This window comes from Montipora foliosa, chromosome 14, assembly GCF_036669935.1.
Source record: "Montipora foliosa isolate CH-2021 chromosome 14, ASM3666993v2, whole genome shotgun sequence".
In the NCBI taxonomy this organism is placed as follows: Eukaryota; Metazoa; Cnidaria; class Anthozoa; order Scleractinia; family Acroporidae; genus Montipora; species Montipora foliosa.
The window spans coordinates 22,058,401-22,074,252 of record NC_090882.1 but is presented as its reverse complement, the minus strand read 5'-3'; the positions used below and the strand labels follow the sequence as shown (position 1 = coordinate 22,074,252).

At 38.9% G+C, this 15,852-nt stretch overlaps 1 protein-coding gene across 1 annotated transcript in view; it reads left to right on the top strand.

Moving 5' to 3' along the window:
• The window catches only part of LOC137984947 (uncharacterized), a 30,906-nt gene extending 25,482 nt beyond the window's left edge, over window positions 1-5,424 (top strand). Inside the window, exon 9 of the transcript XR_011119203.1 lies at window positions 4,967-5,424. The gene's annotated coding sequence lies outside the window, so the exon portion shown is untranslated. The remainder of the gene's footprint in view (window positions 1-4,966) is intronic.
• Window positions 5,425-15,852: the final 10,428 nt, after the last annotated feature.

Below are 15,852 nucleotides of genomic sequence, written 5' to 3'. Positions count from 1 at the left end.
ATCAAAACCCCCTTTTTTTTTGTTTCGCGGAAGACCTGAATGAACATGGTCAAGAGTTCTCTACGCAAAGATCCTAAGCAAATGTTAGGATAGAACCGTCTCCCCTCCCAACTAAATCATAAACACCCTTACGATTCAGGTGAAGTCCTCAACTCCACCGCTGTTAACCAGGTGATCTGGTGACGTAACTCGGAGGACTGGGGAGAAAAATTTTAACGCCGTATCCCACAACCGCGCGCGGCCTTGTTTTCGAATTCAACATGGCAGAAGCGAGGTGAGATCTCTTCGGGTCTACTTGAATGTTCATTCAGTAACAGGAAATGTGGTAGACACGGAATGATCTGTTGAGTTTTGGCGATGGAAATACTGCAGGGAGTTTGGAAACAACACCTAAGGCCGCGCGCGGTTGTGGGATACGGCGTTAAAATTTTTCTTCCCAGTCCTCCAAATTACGTCACCAGATCACCTGGAAGGCATTCAACTGTGATATTGTCGTTTGCGATGAAGTCCAAACCTTTATTTGCAGGATTCTAGTGATTGTTAGTGATTTTAAGTTTTATTGATGGTAGTGATGCGTATCGATGTGTAGTAATGTGTAGTGATGCGTAGTGATAAGTGACGGTGAGTGATGGCTTGTGATGGCCTGTGATAGCTCAAGGTTTAACTCGTAATTTAGTCTGAAAATCACTTGACCGATCAAGAATGTCATCAGGTGGTTATATTCTCTTCTTATGCATTTATTTAAAAAAATATTTTGTACATGGCTAGGTCTGTACACGGATAGGTCTGAATTAAAGTCTTCTATTGTTCGTGATAGTGCTACAAAACTATTGTTCGTTGGTGCAAATTTTGTGTAGGTGCTTGTCGAGTTTGGCGAAAGGAGACACGTGATGTGTATCTCTGACGAGGGAAGTCTAGACTTGCAAATGCTGTTGAAAGAAGTGAAAAATGCATTTGGCATACAGTCGCAAGGATGTAGTTTCAAAAGTTTGATCAAGACTGGAATGTATGGTTGGACATTACTCATTCTTCCTCTGTTGCCAATAGAGATAAACTGTGTGTTACTTGACAAATAACGTTTAAACCATTTACATTAGCCTGTGGCTTCCACTCAGCAAAAGCGGGGGATGTGAGCGGGGTCGTTAGCTTCAATTAGAGGAAAAACCTGACCTTGGGGTGCGGGGCATTTTGCAACTTTATAAGTGAGCGCTTGTCAAATGCCTCGCTATGTCCCGACCGGGGGGATGCGGGGGCTTACATTGACTGGTGCATTACGTGTCCAATCTGTTAAAGAAAATTGTCGAAGAACTTGGCATTGTACAAAGAGTAGAACCCTTTCAACATCATCGAGCGCTTTAATATTTTTCAGAGAAGTCATTGTTTCTTCCATATGGTACGCAGTGGCCGTGAGTTGCGGATTACAAAGTGTACGCACCCATATTGCTGAAGGTAACAAAATGACAAAAAGAAGAACAATGCAATTTGTGATCCAGATGATTCTTTTGTGATTTGTTTCTTTGATATTGATCGCTTACCATTTCAATCTCAGTCTGTCCCAGGCTCTCAGTTTGTCAGGATGAGCAGGGATGAGCGAAAAAGCAGGCGTGACGGTCAGCGGACAGCCTCCCATGCAGTCGTTTTTAGGAGAGTCGCATTTCATCTCCTCCCTTGTGGGGAGGAAGTGAAATGAGTTATAGTCGGTGGGGTGGGACGAAGGAAAAAATCTGCGGGCGCGAGAAGATTGCCCCTCTTGCCCCAGTCCTTAGTAGGTCTTTTCCCGCGCTCGCTTTTTTCTTTCGTCTCGTAGACCTTTTCGTTCGATTCGACATATCCATCCAACTAGATGAGTAACTGTTAAAATAAATCATATGAGATATCAGAACAGTAAGTGTATTTTTGTTCCTTAGAAGTCGGCTTTCCAAAAATCAAAGGACTGGTGATTATAAAGCCACCATCATTTATGACCCTTGATATGCTTTTGTAACATTAGTCGTGTTCGTTCTAGACGTGTTAGAATACTGGAATGACTTCTACTGCAAACTCTGACTATTTTAGCTGTGCAAAGTGTTTTTGCTAATCAAGAAATAAATGAGTTTGGCACTGCACTGAAGGTGTACCCATACCAGATTGTGGGTTCGGACAACGAGGATGAAGTTCCAGATATATCATATGCAGTTTGAGCAGTTGCAACTAAAAAGCATTGAACCATTATCGGATGATGTTTATCATGGTGTAAACTTCGATGTAGATTTACGCAAGACTGTGATGTTTTATGACTTTTCATTCCAAAAAAAGAGAATTTCAGTGCCAGGATCATGGCATTTATGCTTATACGCTTATGCTTTGTACCACACGTTCTAGGTGCTAAATAATAATATAAATGTTAAAGGGGCTAAGTCACGTTACTTTAGAGTCAGTTTCGGGGAAATCTTTAGTTAATCACAAGTTTAAAAGTCGAAAATAGTAATGTGGAATTGCTTTACTGGTAAAATTAGCGTTACATTACAAACAAGATGATTTTGAGCAAAACTCGTACCTTTATCCAGCCAATAAAAAAACGTCTCCGGACTTTTTTCAAGATAACCGAAACGCAATCCGTTTCAATCTTATCCATTTGTGTTCATCCATGTTTTTCTTTCCTTTTGCTGCATAATTTTATGTTGTTCAACGGTTATTGCAATGTTTCATTCTACTTTTTGGGCATTTTTGGTGTCACGAAATTACATCATTTTGCGTGACATAGCGGCCCTTTAACTGTAATTCAGAAAGAAATCGCATTTATTCAAGGGTTGAAATTAGAGCTTTAGTGCAAAAAGCAAATCCTGAAGATCAACTTCCTGTAATTGACATAAAGGATGATAACACGATATCATAATAGCCCACTTTCCATATATTATAATTCAGTACCAAACAAAAGGCATCATCTCGAGGCTCTGGGGAAAAAACTCATACAAATCCTTAAATTTAGTCGCCAGAACTTCGAGATGATGCCTTTCGTGTAGGACTGAGTTTTAATATATCGAAAGTGGGTTATTCAACATGGAAGTCATTCCTGCAACATTGATGTCTGAAGGCGCTTTCCTTTTGTCAGAGCTGGCCGGCCAGACCTGTCAGTTTGCAAAGAAAATGCGACAATGCAAAGGATGGCTTGCATGATAATCCGTTGCATTCTTCTGGAGGATTATATATCATCCTCGAAGTGTTAATATGATAGCCTGGCACCAGGCTCCGCAGTTGAAGTCACGGTGCAAAAAGGAACGTGGGGACTCCCCCACTCGGCTCGCTTCGCTCGCCATTTTTTTTTTTTGCCACGTTCCTTTTCGCTTCATAACCCTAACTGCGGAGTCTGGTCTCAGGCTATAATATGAAGACGTTATAAAGTTACTTCTTCCAAATGCCCGTTCTGGCCGGTCAGTTCCGTCAAATGAAAAGCGCCCTAGGGTGTAACAAGAACGCAATTTCAAATTTGAGCTGTCATAAAACCTTCCATAACCCTTAAAGCCCAGAGCTATTGATGTTGAGCACGCATTTTCAAATTCCTCATACGTTTTATGTGTGGTGGGAAGGGTTATACGGTTAAAGCAGCTGTCAGCTTGCAAGAATTTGTTTCCTGTAGAGTCAAAGCTGACGAAGATCTTGTTATCCAGGATGTCACTTCAACGGCAGTGATAAATACAAGTATATCTAAAACATTTAGATAAAAACAATAGAGAAGTAACTTTACTTTACTTTACTTTTAGTAAAATGATGAATATGTAGTAATTCTACAGTTGTGACTGGCTTATAAAAGCCATCATGGGGTATGAGTAATGCTGCAAATGTGATAACTGTAGCCTTACTTTACACTTTGTCCAAGAAGTATATTAAATTCACCCAAAAAAGTCGGGAAGATTTATTGATATTTTGTGTGCATTTACCATAAAGCACCAATAGTATTATTTGATTGCACTCACGTGATAAGATGGCAATGTTGGTGCCAAAACAATAGAAAAATGTAGTTCAAGTTTTGCATAAGCAAAAGAGTCAAATTCCCGAAAGACTTTTTCAGTATTCTTTCCAACAACATGGCCGCTGTTACGTCAGTGCAGTCAAATAATATTATCCCACTAGTGCTTTGTTGGATACAAGACGATTAAGGCCAACCGTTACAGCTCTTCTTTGGTTATCTACTGCACAACCTCGGCTGACACATGCTCGGAAATAATAATATTTAAAGTGCTACTATGATCAAATTTTTTATCCCTTGAAATTTTAGGCTTATCACATACAATTCCAGGAAAGATAAAAAACGCCATTTACCGTTTGTAAATATCTCTATTGGTTCCGGTAGCCTGTGAGCAGGCTCTTTTGCATGAAACGTGGTAGGCTAATAGTTTTATAGGCAACACACCTACGGCTATAAAGAAATTGGTTCCCATGGCAACTCACTCTTTTCCAGTCTCCTCCAACCTGATTTCAATATTTTGGTAATCATAAGCTAGAAAATCATTTAACAAGGCCACAAACTCGACCCAACACATGTATATGCTTGCAGGTTCATGAAAATGAGGCACCATTGGCAAATACCAAAACAGAACGCCAAAGGTGGCCAGCAAAGACTTTAATATCAGGGAGGTCTGAAACCCAGTATGTTGCCATGGTAACAAAGTGGTATGATCATATTGTGAAGACCATCTACTAAAATCTTACTGACTAGAATCAAGCATTTCCGATCAGTACAAATTGACTGAGATATCTTTTTTCATCGTATTGGAGAAAAATTCGGTTCACTTGGCTAATTTGCATATTTTAAAAGGGCAAATTACGGCTTGGTATTCCATTGGTAATTCCTTTACGCCAAGTCACTAACCTCTGGGTTCTTTGTATTCACTTGCAAATCTTAGGAACCACTGGAAGGCATTCATCTTTATTTAATTATTAACCTTCTCCAGTCCACCAAGGCTCATATTATTCTTTAACGTTTCAGCGTCAGCTAATACTTGCTCTGGTGATGGGAAAACATTACGCTGAACTGTTGGCTTAGCACGCAGAAAATCTCCCAATTGTATGGCGTTTATTCCCAGAACAATGGCATCCAATGCCATCAGTCTTGATACTGGGACTTGACCCACCATGATATCCTGCACAGATTTTACCACGTTTTTGTCAGTTATTGGGATGTCTGTGGAGCCACGCTTCACCATTGCTTCCTCAATTTTGTCTTTCTCTTCTTCACTTAATGATGTAACTGACTTATTTCCTGTTAACTTTACATGCAAATGAACTGAATACATTTACTTACTAGCTGCATGTTAGCACAAAATGTAATGATTTTCAACCAAAATTCATCCATGCTGTTATTCCCAGAGAAAACCTAAACTGTTTCTACATCATTTATTGAAAAAAATTAAAGTCAATCTAGAGCCGCAAAAGGGTGAGCCGAAATAGCCTAAAATCTATTTTCATTGAAACACGCATAGCAAGAAATTTTAAAGACCGCAGCCTGACATGTTAAAATTTGGTTTATGTCTAACTTGCTCATCTGCTGCTGAACAGAATTCAAGATCTTTGCTTTACAAAAAGCTCGGACCGGATCAGCTGGTGTCGCTCACCTCAGATCAAGCGAAAAACAGTTTAGTACGCCTAAAATATTCAGCGTTTGCACCAATTTCACCAAGGATTAGTGCTAGGGTGATTTCTCGACGCCTTATCATATTTTTACGTCGATTCGAGGTGAGCGATCCGAGTTGAGCCAATTCGACGTTTGTACCTGCCTTTAGAATAACAGTTGCCCTCAAGTAATTTTGGCCAATATTTTTTGCTGCTGCCATTACCAGAAGAGCATTCTTTGGACGTTCAGAGTGTTTGTTTTTGATGTTGCCAATATGGTGGCTAAGTTCCAACTTCCATTAATTTTTACAATTTATCCCCGTCCTGAACCCTCATTCAAGGCCTCAACAATAGATGGAATCGATGATCGATGACAATCGATGGCAATCGATATCAAATTATTAGTATAATCGATCGATCGATATCGATATCTCGATAATCGAGATTTATATTTGCAAATTACCTGTCCTCTTACCACTTAAGTCAAACTCTACATCTCTACGCAGTAAGCGCATTCACAATCGTCTTATGCGTGATCTTCGTGGAAATTGCATTCTTGTCCTTAATAAACCTAAAACAACCAGTTATGCGCTACCTGAACCTGATTTTGTCCGTAGCACTGGGTTTACTAGTTTTAAACTAGAGAATCCAATACCGCATTTTGTACAGCGGCTTTTCTTTTTAATTAATATATCTTTAAATGTCATGTACTCAGTTATGTATCTGTATTTGATACGTATTTTAGTTGTAAATATTATGTCTCGAAGACATTGGCTCTTACAGTTATCCTGAAATTCGAGATGAAATAAAGTTTATCCATGTATGTGTTACCTTCAACAGAGCGCGTGCGTGCATTTTGTGATCTGCGACTCCAGTGCTTACCATATGTCAGATAAAATGACTGTTCCCTTGAATATTTAAGGGATCGAAATCTTACGCTAAACTGTAATGACAAGGGCGTTCTAGACCTGTGAGTAGGCGTGGGATTTGTCTCACATGGTTTAGGGGCCCACATATCCCTCCCTCAATGCCGTACCGGGACGCGAGGTCGGTAGAAGAAAGCAGCGAAGGGCCAACTGCGTCCAAAAGCACGGACTGAAATCCCGGGATGACTCGTTTGGTACGACGCTCCAGCGCCACGTCTTGAGGTACTGCTTTTTTCTCTCGTGTTCAAACATTCCTTCAGCGCATGCGTACATGTTCAAGGCTCTCCGATACCTAGCCTAACAAAAAAATCAAGATGCTAGTTTTTACAAGGAATTGAGATTTCAGTTTATTCTATAGGCATAAACGTAGTAACGTAAGAACCGTGCGTGTCTGGTCTTCTCAACACAGAATTTATGATGTTTTCAACTCGCAAATTTTGTTGCTGATGGCAAATTGTTTTATTCGCGATTGACACTTCTAAAAACTTCCTTCTGCTCTTCTTAAAAACTATATAATCAACATTTATTTGCTATTGCGTCAATATTTGTTTTGCATAAAACAGGATAACAAAATCTGTACCTTGCTTCGTTCGCATTTTTGAACGTTAACATAGCATTTTTGGTTGCATATTTTGAGGTCTCCTATCTAGATACTAACCCCGCCGGACAGCACTTAACTTCAGTAAACTTTTGTCTTGAAAAGCTGTACACGCTTAAACTTGTGGTGAAGAAGAAGTTGTAAGGGAACTTGAAAATGATCAACATGTCAGCCTTGAAGCCAATGTTTCTCGATTTCTTTTCATTTTCTTCAATCTTTCTGGGTTTAGTACTAGCACTAAAATGATTTACGAAAAAACAAAACGCACCTCAGTGGACCGTGATGGAAAAAACACTGTCAAGTTACTGCACTACAACATGTACGCAATGCGTGCCTATTTTTTTCAAATATCCCGTATCTCGTCAATCCCCCCTCCTCCTCCCCCCAGAGACCGAAAACGCAGCGCTAAAGATGCGTTTTTCACACCAGGATTTGTTTACGTCTCGGCGAGCGGGAAACTGTGAGGCATACATAAGATTATGACGTCACGCGTATTAAAAAAACCCTCCCTTGCAACATGGCATCCAAACGATCTCGTTACGTTGGCGCAGGGACTCCGCAAATTTCTGAATTTTTTCGTACGGTATCAGTTATGTAGCCCCAGAAACCCATAGCTTTGCATTGAGATAATATATTGCTCAAACGATTTGAAGCGCTTAACTGAAATCGACTGAAATTTTAATTTTTTCTCACTTTCACAGTTGAGAAATACTTGCTCGTACTATAGTTATCCTTTTTTCCAATATTAATGCTTCTGGCGGAATATAACTTCAGTTTGAAAATTGAAGGTCTTGTCTGACTCTTTCTTACTCTTATCTTAATGCTATCTAATAACGGCTCAGTTTACCCAAAAATGCACCAGATGCAACCATTTGAAGGCAATATGTTCAAAATTTTCCAGGGGAGCATGCCCCCCGGGACCCCCTGGCATGCAAATCCTCTGGCCTCTGCTGAGTATTACTATAGCCAGCTTGCCTTCTACTCAAAAACATTTTGACTGGGCTGCTCCTAGTTGTTTTACGATCATAAACTCAGCTAGAGACAGTTATGGTTTTGTCTTAAACTGAAAGAACAAGGGCACCCAACGAGCAAATTAAGCCAAAAACCTTTGAGAGACATTTCTCGACTCCTTGTAATTATAATGAATAAAGACTGTCTAAGGAGATGTTTTTATCATTTAGGGTTAGGGTTAGGGTTTGGATATCTTAGCTGAAAATTGAAGTGCCCGAACATTTTAGGAAGTGATATCTTCATCACAGAAATTGCTAGGTGAACATTACCTTCTCACAAACTCCAACCGAACCATTTGCTCATCCGAAACTGCTAGGTGACCTTTTTCAGTGCCAGAAATTGCAAAAATATCCCTTCCGAAAAGGGCATTACTAAACAACAAAACAGCCAAACACCGAAATAGGGAAATGAAGCATCAAAACACCATGTATTACCCCACCATACATTCAATACTAACCAACAAAGGTTGGATTTGAGATTAAATATCGTTTGAGGCCTAATTAGGCTGTTTCGGTGTTTTGCTGTTTCTTTGTTTAGTAAAGTTCTTCTGAAAACATAAGGGACTACTTCTCTCATGGTTGCGAATCTCTTTGGTGAGGTTTTAGGAAAGAAATATGTAGCTGTCTGCCAACGTGGAACCGACATTCTTAGAACAGTTTGACCGTGACCCTAACACATATTTCACCAAAGATTACCGTGGGGTGCCACTGAAAGAAGCTATCTATATTTCACGTTTAAAGCCAGAGCTAAACGTGCAGTTACAGCAGAGTAATACCTTTTGTTTCTTTAAGCAACTTGTTTAACACTTGTGCACGCACATATGTTATGTTATGTTATGTTATCAAGTTATGTTATGTTATGCAACTTTGTATTATCTTTTCAAAATATAACCGTCAGTGCTAAAAATCTTAACGTTCTCCAATAATTATTGTAACGTATCTGAGAGAGACAGGCTCGAAGATTAAATGAAACTGGTGATGGCATGAGTTAAATGCCGAAACATTTCTTTAAAAAGTTGGTTCGTATGTCTTAAATTTATTTTCACTTGATTTCATATCCGCAGTTCAATATATGATTCACTTCATACGCTGATATCATTTCATTCGTTAAACAGAGAGAGTTAACCTAAGCCTTCACGCAGAATCCAACAGGTGAATGAAATCTTCACTCGCGTTCTGTTGTTCGCTGCGGAATCACAGATCTAATGACGTAATCATCTAATCGGCTCTCAAAGTACTCCAAAACACTCAGAATGTCGCAGTGCAGATCTCGTTGAGCTTGACGAGAAAGAGAAGAAAAATGCCTTGAACCATCGACATCGGCCGCCATTTTGTTTTTCATATTCCTTTGACTCCGCTGACCATTGAGACAGTCGTCACAATAGCCGTATATATATTTCTCGTGATGACATACATGTGACAAGTATCATGAAAGCCAACAAATATGTATGTATCAGGAAAAGAAATATACGTATCAGGAAAAAAAATATCTGTATCATGCAAAAATATATGTATCAGGAAAAAGTATATGTATTAGGAAAAAACATATATGTATTAGGAAAAAAATATATGTATCAGGAAAAAATTTATGTATTTTTTCCTAATACATTAATTTTTCCTGATACATATATTTTTTTCCTGATACAATTATTTTTTCCTGATCCATATATTTTTTCCTGATATATATTATTTTCCCCTGATACATATATTTTTCCTTATACATATACATTTTGTCCTGATATATATATATATATATATATCTAGCAGATCTTATGAAAACCGGGTCCTTCCCACGTATCTTAATTTGTCTTTAAATTAGACTAGAATAGATGGGACGGTTATATTTTGTCAGTAACTAGACTCTAACCTTTCCATTGACAACATCTTTTAATTTAAGAAGTCAGACTCATTGTCAATTGGCAAGTTGTGACTTGGACCTGGAAGTTTAAACAAAAAATGTATATGTGTGAGAAAAAAGCGACTATCATCAGCCATTAAGGCAGTTAAGGCCATTAATATGTCTGCTATATTTCGAACTAATCTTTCAAACATCACTAAGGTGACTTCAGAAGAAGTAATATTTCATATCTCATGGAAGCCTTACCCAACACGTGGAGATTTTCTTCCCTCACCCTCCCATAGAGAGGTCTAGTGAGTTGTTTTGGCTATGGACTAACACCTCACACTTGTTAGACTTGCATGCGACAAGCCATGACGCAGCCCCCCCTAGGAATTTAAAGCTCACCGTCAGTGCAACTGCTGTCAAAGGCAGCAGTTGCACTTTGGATTTTGCAGCCAAGTTTGACCTTGTTTTCAAAACTTCAGCTATATATCTCACATAAATCAGACATCTTGTTTTAGCATTGGATATCTTTAACTGTTTTTCAGACCCTATAGGTCATCATTTACTTTCCTCACCCTCCCATAGAGAGGTCTAGTGAGTTGTTTTGGCTATGGACTAACACCTCACACTTGTTAGACTTGCATGCGACAAGCCATGACGCAGCCCCCCCTAGGAATTTAAAGCTCACCGTCAGTGCAACTGCTGTCAAAGGCAGCAGTTGCACTTTGGATTTTGCAGCCAAGTTTGACCTTGTTTTCAAAACTTCAGCTATATATCTCACATAAATCAGACATCTTGTTTTAGCATTGGATATCTTTAACTGTTTTTCAGACCCTATAGGTCATCATTTACTTTCCTCACCCTCCCATAGAGAGGTCTAGTGAGTTGTTTTAGCTATGGACTAACACCTCACACTTGTTAGACTTGCATGCGACAAGCCATGACGCAGCCCCCCCTAGGAATTTAAAGCTCACCGTCAGTGCAACTGCTGTCAAAGGCAGCAGTTGCACTTTGGATTTTGCAGCCAAGTTGGACCTTGTTTTCAAAACTTCAGCTATATATCTCACATAAATCAGACATCTTGTTTTAGCATTGGATATCTTTAACTGTTTTTCAGACCCTATAGGTCATCATTTACTTTCCTCACCCTCCCATAGAGAGGTCTAGTGAGTTGTTTTGGCTATGGACTAACACCTCACACTTGTTAGACTTGCATGCGACAAGCCATGACGCAGCCCCCCCTAGGAATTTAAAGCTCACCGTCAGTGCAACTGCTGTCAAAGGCAGCAGTTGCACTTTGGATTTTGCAGCCAAGTTTGACCTTGTTTTCAAAACTTCAGCTATATATCTCACATAAATCAGACATCTTGTTTTAGCATTGGATATCTTTAACTGTTTTTCAGACCCTATAGGTCATCATTTACTTTCCTCACCCTCCCATAGAGAGGTCTAGTGAGTTGTTTTGGCTATGGACTAACACCTCACACTTGTTAGACTTGCATGCGACAAGCCATGACGCAGCCCCCCCTAGGAATTTAAAGCTCACCGTCAGTGCAACTGCTGTCAAAGGCAGCAGTTGCACTTTGGATTTTGCAGCCAAGTTTGACCTTGTTTTCAAAACTTCAGCTATATATATATATATATATATATTATTTTTTTTTTTTTCTGATAGAAATATTTTTTCCTGATCCATTTATTTTTTCCTGATAGATATTTGTTTTCCCCTGATACATATATTTTTTCCTGATACAAGTATTTTTTCCTGATCCATATATTTTTTCCTGATATATATTTATTTCCACTGATACATATATATTTCCTTATACATATATATATATTTTGTCCTGATACATATATTTTTTCCTGATAGAAATATATTTTCCTGATCCATATATTTTTTTCCTGATATATATTTATTTTCGCCTGATACATATATTTTTCCTTATACATATATATTTTTTCCTCATCCATATATATTTTTTTTGATACATATTTTTTTCCTGATATATATATATTTTTCCTGATACATATATAATTTTCGTGATACATATATTTTCCTGATATATATATATATATATATTTTTTTTTTTTTTTTCCCCTGATACATATTTTTTTCCTGATACATATACTTTTTCCTGATGTATATCTTTTTTCATGATATATTTTTTTCCTGATACATATTTTTTGACTTTCACGATTCTCGTCAGATATATGTCATCACGAGAAATATATATACGGCTATTGTGACGACTGTCTCAATGGTCAGCGGAGTCAAAGTGATATGAAAAACAAAATGGCGGCCGATGTCGATGGTTCGGTTCAAGGCATTTCTCGTCGAGCTCAGCGTGATCTGCACTGCGAGATTCTGAGGAGTGTTTTGGAGTACTTTGAGGGCCGATTAGATGATTATCTGCATTCTGAACATCAGAACGCGAGTGAAGATTTAATTCACCTGTTGGATTCGGCGTGAAGGCTTAGGTAAACTCTCTCTGTTTAACGAATGAAATGATATAAGCTTATGAAGTGAATCATATATTGAACTGCGGATGTGAAATCAAGTGAAATAAATTTAAGACACATGAACCAACTTTTTGAAGACATGTTTCGGCATTTAACTCATGCCATCATCGGTTTTATCAACAGACCTCTCCCTCTTATATATACGATACAATTGGGGACTTTAAAATTAAATTTTTTTAGCAGTGACTGTTATATTTTGAAAAGATGATACAAAGTTGCATAACATAACATATCATGTGTGCGTGCACAACTGTTAACAAGGTTGGGTACAATAAACAAAAGTTATTACACTGCTGTGACTGCACGTTTAGCTCTAGCTTTAAACATGAAATATAGATAGCTTCTTTCAATTTAAGATTCTAGCATGTCTATCTGAGTCAAAGTCAAGGCTGGAGGCAAATCAGTTAACCATCGTTCTAGAAAGACCAAGAAAGCAACGTATCTGCTTCGTATCACCAGCAACAGTCCCATATTTGGCTCTTTTCTAAGCCAATTATCCCCAAATTCGATCACAGGCTCCCCACGCTCAGTGTGAGGGAAGCCTGGCATGGCCAACAAAAATGTAAGGATTTGTGTGGTTATTTTCTAGATCCAATGTAATTTGAGCCAGTCATTTTTCAATCCTTGGTTGTCAACAGTATTTACAAAATAATAATCGCTTGTTTCCCAGCCTGAATTTGACCGTTTTTATTTCTCCATTAGGTAGTTTAAGAAATGACGATGGCTATGGCAATGACAACGTCAAAAAGGAAGAATATTATTGTTTAAAAAGAGGAAAATAATCATGCTGCTCGTGCAGCATGCATTTCAGTGCATTTCTTTGCAGTACCCTGCAAAACAACAAGTTGAATGTGAAGTCACCAAATTTCAGGTTTTAACAATGACGTGAGCATACATTGTACATAAATGAACAAATTATTATTCATTTTTCTACCTTTTCTTTTAAAGCATTTGCACCAATCCAGTTGCAGGGCAATCAGCTCAGTTGGCTAGAGCGTCGCACCGGCATCGCAAGTTTATGGGTTCAAACCCTGTAAATAAATTTAAGACACACGAACCAACTTTTTAAAGACATGTTTCGGCATTACTCATGCCATCATCAGTTTCACTTATGTAATGGTATGCCTGTGACAAGGGGTCACGTAACATTGTAGATTCGTGTGTGTGCTTGGCCAGCAGCCATTAAAGTAGAGTTGTAAACTCTGGCAGGTACAAAACGCAGGTCACAGGTCATTGTTTTACTTATAAAGAAAGTATCCTAAACATTCATAATTTAAGCTAGCCTTAGGCTTAAAAACTTTTCTTTAGAGACCAGGGGTGTAGCGTGATATTTTGAAGGTGTACGCACACGGAGAATGTTTCGAGCGCCAAAGGCGCTCCAAACTAGGGGCTCTGGGGGCATGCTGCCCCTGAAAATTTTGAAATTTCAGGTCTCGGACATGCCATTTCCGACTATTTTCAAAGGAAATTTTAATAAATTAATTCCAAGGAAAATGCAGTAGTTAGTTGTTTATTTTACCTATTTGTCGAGTTTTTTCAGCAGCAAGCTACAACACAAACAAAGGGTTTACAATACAAGCAGAGGGCAATACGTCGCAAACCCCGGTATAATATCCTCACCGTCATCATCATAGTCATATTTCTTTAAAAATAACCGGGAACTGGGGGACTGGTGATAAGACTGACACTGTGTGGGGGCCTCGAAGAGTTCACTTTTTTTTTGCTTTCGTCCACTACTACGTTTCTTGACGTTAAGGCCTGAGTAAAAGAGTCCAACATATTCGTGCAACATCATCCAACATGTTGCACTCGTTTGGCCACCATGTTGCATCAAACATCGTCGTCAACATCATCTAACGTTTCTTTTGTTCGTAGGAGTGAGCAACAGTGTGGTATTTGTTTGGCCATCACATTCAACAGTGTTGCATGCGCGCTTGCGCTGCGGCTATCGGTATCCATGGTGATGGTTTATTCATTGCATCTATTTTCTCGTTGCCACGTCAGTTCAAGCTTCAGAATGGTGAACGAGCCAAGTCTTGGATATCTGAGAGGCGAAAGAGCATGCAATCCCTCTTGGAACAGATAGCCCTTCTCCTGTTCAAAACTCTTAAGGTCATGGCACCGATTTATCTGCAGGATCTTTTGCAAGTCAAAACCCCAGGACGCAACTCACTACGCAGTGACGCCCTGGGTCTTCACAAGGCTCCTGACACCTGCATGGTGCAAGACCTCTGGAGACCGCGCATTTGCTGTTGCAGTTCCCAGATTCTGGAACAGCCTTCCTCTTGCCATCAGAGAGAGTGACTCTATTCATAATTTTCAAAGGAAATTGAAAACGCCAACAGGGCGAGAGTTTGTTTTCTAAGGATTTTGGTTCCAGGCCCTTGAGTCCAACATGCTGGATCCAACACGTTGCGTTTGTCTGGCCACCTCGTTGTCATTCGACTCTTTTCAACAGCGTCCAACAATGTTGAATGATGTTGGATCCGTTTGGCAAGGCCTATATGGGTTAAAAGATACTGGAAATACTCACAAGTTATGAAAAAAAGGGAAAATTTGCATTAAAAGACTAACAAAGGAGGCATAAATTGTTTAATGTCACTCTGAAAGAAAGAAAGAAAGAAAGAAAGCCCCAAATTAGGAGTCTGTACAGTGTTTCTATGGTGATTGACACCAAGGTTGTGATTGGTTGATTTAAACTGCAACTTAATGTGATTGGCTTAATGAACTGTCCAATACCAAACTGTTCGATTACAAACCATCTTGTTTCTCAGACACCAATGATGGATACATGAGTAAAAGTGCTTAAATGAAATGTCCTGTGTTACTCATGTGTACTGATATGGCATTTTAAAAATCCATATAGAATGTTAGAAATGCCAATGAGAGATTTAGGACGGCAGATATGGTCACTCTCGATAGTAAGGTACCATTTGCTGTAATCAGAAATTGAATTTATTATAAATGACATGTCCATGCCTTTTTTGATAATAATAAAAATTATTTATAAATTGATACAAAAAGATGTTGTAGCAGGTTTTATCAATATCAGAAACCCATAAGGGTTGAAACGTGTAACGCGCGTTCACAGCTTCCGAATATTCAGTGCGAACTGATTGGTTGAATGTTTCAGTGCTAAGTACCATATTTGGAAACCCCTCGCTCTTGTTGTTCCAAATATGGTACTTATCAAATTGAATATTCAGAGGCTTGTTTCCCAGCACGCAAGGGGCCGTTACACGTTTCAACCCTTATTGGTTTCTGCAGAAAGTCGTGCGAGCCATGCAAATTTCGCATTTAGCCCTAAGCACCCATTTCAAATAGCGGTGATAAACTGTTATTAAGTCTAAGCACCCATTTTAAAAC